Raw genomic sequence first — 4045 nt, 5'->3', positions numbered from 1 at the left:
TCAACAAAATCCTGGCAAACAGGATTCAATGCCTCGTTAAGAAGATCATCCACTACGATCAAGTAGGTTTCATCCCAGGAATGCAAGGCTGGTTTAACATCCGTAAATCTATCAACATAATACACAACATCAATAACAAGAAAAATAAAAACCACATGATCATATCAATAGATGCAGAGAAAGCATTTGATAAGGTCCAACACCATTCTTGATCAAAACTCTCAGCAAGATGGGAATGGAGGGAACCTTTCTCAATATAGTGAAGGCCATCTACCACAAGCCAGTGGCAAATATTATCCTCAATGGAGAAAAACTGAAAGCCTTCCCTCTAAATTCTGGCACAAGACAAGGCTGTCCTCTCTCACCACTCCTATTCAACATAGCACTGGAAGTACTTGCTATAGCGATTAGGCAAGAAAAGGATATCAAGGGAATCCAAATAGGAAAGGAAGAAGTCAAGCTCTCACTGTTTGCAGATGACATGATACTCTACTTAGAAAACCCTAAAGACTCTATCAAAAAGCTTCTAGAAACAATAGACTCATATAGCAAGGTGGCAGGCTACAAAATTAACACACAAAAATCAATGGCCTTTCTATATACCAATAGTAATAAGGATGAAATGGACATTAAGAAAACAACCCCATTCACAATAGTACCACACAAACTCAAATATCTTGGAATCAACTTGACTAAATATGTGAAGGACCTATACAAAGAAAACTATAAAACTCTGCTCCAAGAAATAAGAGAGGACACACGGAAATGGAAACACATACCCTGCTCATGGATTGGCAGGATTAACATCATCAAAATGTCAATACTCCCCAAGGCATTATACAGATTTAATGCCATCCCTCTAAAGATACCCATTACATTCTTCAAAGAAGTGGATCAGACACTTTTGAAATTCATTTGGAACAATAAACACCCTCGAATAGCTAAAGCAATCATTGGGAAAAAGAATATGGGAGGAATTACTTTTCCCAACTTTAAACTGTACTACAAAGCAACAGTTATCAAAACAGCATGGTATTGGAATAAGGATAGGTCCTCAGATCAGTGGAATAGGCTTGAATACTCAGAAAATATTCCCCAGAGATACAACCATCTAATTTTTGATAAAGGAGCAGGAAATCCTAAATGGAGCAGGGAAAGCCTCTTCAACAAGTGGTGTTGGCACAATTGGATAGCCACTTGCAAAAAATTAAACTTAGACCCCCAGCTAACATCATGTACAAAGGTAAAATCCAAATGGATTAAAGACCTCGATATCAGCCCCAAAACCATAAGATATATAGAACAGCACATAGGCAAAACACTACAGGACATTACAGGCATCTTCAAGGAGGAAACTGCACTCTCCAAGCAAGTGAAAGCAGAGATTAACAGATGGGAATATATTAAGCTGAGAAGCTTCTGCACCTCAAAGGAAATAGTGCCCAGGATACAAGAGCCACCCACTGAGTGGGAGAAACTATTCACCCAATACCCATCAGATAAGGGGCTAATCTCCAAAATATACAAGGCACTGACAGAACTTTACAAGAAAAAAACATCTAACCCCATCAAAAAATGGGGAGAAGAAATGAACAGACACTTTGACAAAGAAGAAATACGCATGGCCAAAAGACACATGAAAAAATGTTCCACATCACTAATCATCAGGGAGATGCAAATCAAAACAACGATGAGATACCACCTCACACCCCAGAGAATGGCACACATCACAAAGAATGAGAATAAACAGTGTTGGCGGGGATGTGGAGAGAAAGGAACTCTTATCCACTGCTGGTGGGAATGCTGTCTAGTTCAACCTTTATGGAAAGCGATATGGAGATTCCTCCAAAAACTGGAAATCGAGCTCCCATACGATCCAGCTATACCACTCCTAGGAATATACCCTAGGAACAGAAAAATACAATACAAAAACCCCTTCCTTACACCTATATTCATTGCTGCTCTATTTACCATAACAAGACTCTGGAAACAACCAAGATGCCCTTCAACAGACGAATGGCTAAAGAAACTGTGGTACATATACACAATGGAATATTATGCAGCTGTCAGGAGAGATGAAGTCATGAAATTTTCCTATACATGGATGTACATGGAATCTATTATGCTGAGTGAAATAAGTCAGAGAGAGAGAGAAAAACGCAGAATGGTCTCACTCATCTATGGGTTTTAAGAAAAATGAAAGACACCCTTGTAATAATAATTTTCAGACACAAAAGAGAAAAGAGCTGGAAGTTCCAGCTCACCTCAGGAAGCTCACCACAAAGAGTGATGAGTTTAGTTAGAGAAATAACTACATTTTGAACTGTCCTAATGTTGAGAATGTATGAGGGAAATGTAGAGCCTTTTTAGGGTACAGGCGGGGGTTGGGTGGGGAGGAGGGAGATTTGGGACTTGGGTGATGGGAATGTTGCACTGGTGATGGGTGGTGTTCCTTTTATGACTGAAACCCAAACACAATCATGTATGTAATCAAGGTGTTTAAATAAAAAAAATTATGCATAAAAAAAGTATTGATGATTTAAAAAAAAGTAAACAATTTTTTTTACAAAGTTTCTAATTACAGGCAGCCTTTTACCCAGACTTGTATTTTGTAAAAGTTTTGAGGTGGTCTTTATTTTTTCGAAAGTGATTCATATCTTGATCTATGGTTTAAAGCCTCCAGATTGAAAAGGTGCTCTGAACCTGACTTTCAAAAAAGGCTAAACATCTTTATATGCCAAAATTCATTTTAAATAAATAGCAGTAATATAGTAAATTATGACTGACTTGGATCAAGCACTCCCGTTAAACTGGAGATTATTTAACCCCTGTCCCAATCCACAAAAGACTGCCAAATGATTTTTGTGTGTGCATACAGATCTCTGTGTATTAGTACATATATATGTATACACACAGATATATAGATAGATATAGATACATACATATCTCAAAAAGGCAGTAACAAAAACACCAAACTATGCTTGCATTGTGGCAGCAGAATATGAGAGTTCTTAAGAATGAAGGGGAAGATGGATAAGGTTGATCAGTTTTAAATGTATACTAGCTGAATTTTTACCAAACTTGCCTGTAACTCCCCTCCTAATAAACAGACTTATTTTAAGAGGAAGGAGTTCCTTACACAAAATGCTCTGTGTTCACATAAATTTGTACTACTCAGAGCAAAACCAGTTCTGCTGCAGAGATTGTGTGTTCGCAGCAGAGACATTTTAGCTTTCATTAAACTGGAAAGCAATCAAGTCTTTATGTCTACAAATTATACATTTAATAGTTCCACAAATTTGGCCAAGTTCATATGACATCTAGGATGTTTTCACCAAATCGTAGACATAGATATGGAAATCGTCATCAAACTTGATGAAGAAGACAGAGTTTGGCTTCTACTTGATGGATGACCATGCCACTTCTTTTAGAGCCGTCTTCTTTGGCATATTCCACTTGTTTGCCTACCAGGCTGTCCACAACTTCGCCTGGTTCCCTTTCTGCTGGAGGTGAATCATTAGAGCCAGGCATTATGCAAAAATCACCTTCTTTATAATCGTCTAAAAGCTGGTACATGTACAAGACAGGATCTTTCTCATAGGTTATATAAAACCATGTGTTCATTATTGGTTCACATGCTAACACCATTCCCCTCCACTCGTCTTTAGAACCATTTTTAGTCTCAAACATGTGCTCTACAGCTTTGCCAATCATTGTGTCTGCCATTTTTTTCTTTTTCTGATTTCGTTCAATTTACCTTCTTTGGATGGAGGGGACTGCTGTACCTACGTGCTCATAGTATTCAGGGTAAACTTAATTTCTCTTGTGATCAGCCTCATTTTCTTCTTTACACACCTTCTTTTCTTTTATAAAAATAATTAATTTATGGGCCCGGAGAGATAGCACAGCGACTTTTGCCTTGCAAGCAGCTGATCCAGGACCAAAGGTGGTTGGTTCGAATCCCGGTGTCCCATATGGTCCCCCGTGCCTGCCAGGAGCTATTTCTGAGCAGACAGCCAGGAGTCACCCCTGAGCACTGCCAGCT

At 38.6% G+C, this 4045-nt stretch overlaps 1 pseudogene; it reads right to left on the bottom strand.

Moving 5' to 3' along the window:
• Nucleotides 1–3320: 3320 nt before the first annotated feature.
• Nucleotides 3321–3726, bottom strand: LOC126013787 (spindlin-W-like; annotated as a pseudogene).
• Between the last annotated feature and the right edge of the window lie 319 nt (nt 3727–4045).

This window comes from Suncus etruscus, chromosome 7, assembly GCF_024139225.1.
Source record: "Suncus etruscus isolate mSunEtr1 chromosome 7, mSunEtr1.pri.cur, whole genome shotgun sequence".
Taxonomy (NCBI): domain Eukaryota; kingdom Metazoa; phylum Chordata; class Mammalia; order Eulipotyphla; family Soricidae; genus Suncus; species Suncus etruscus.
Note: the sequence above shows the minus strand (reverse complement) of the source record. Positions and strands in the feature narration are given on the sequence as shown.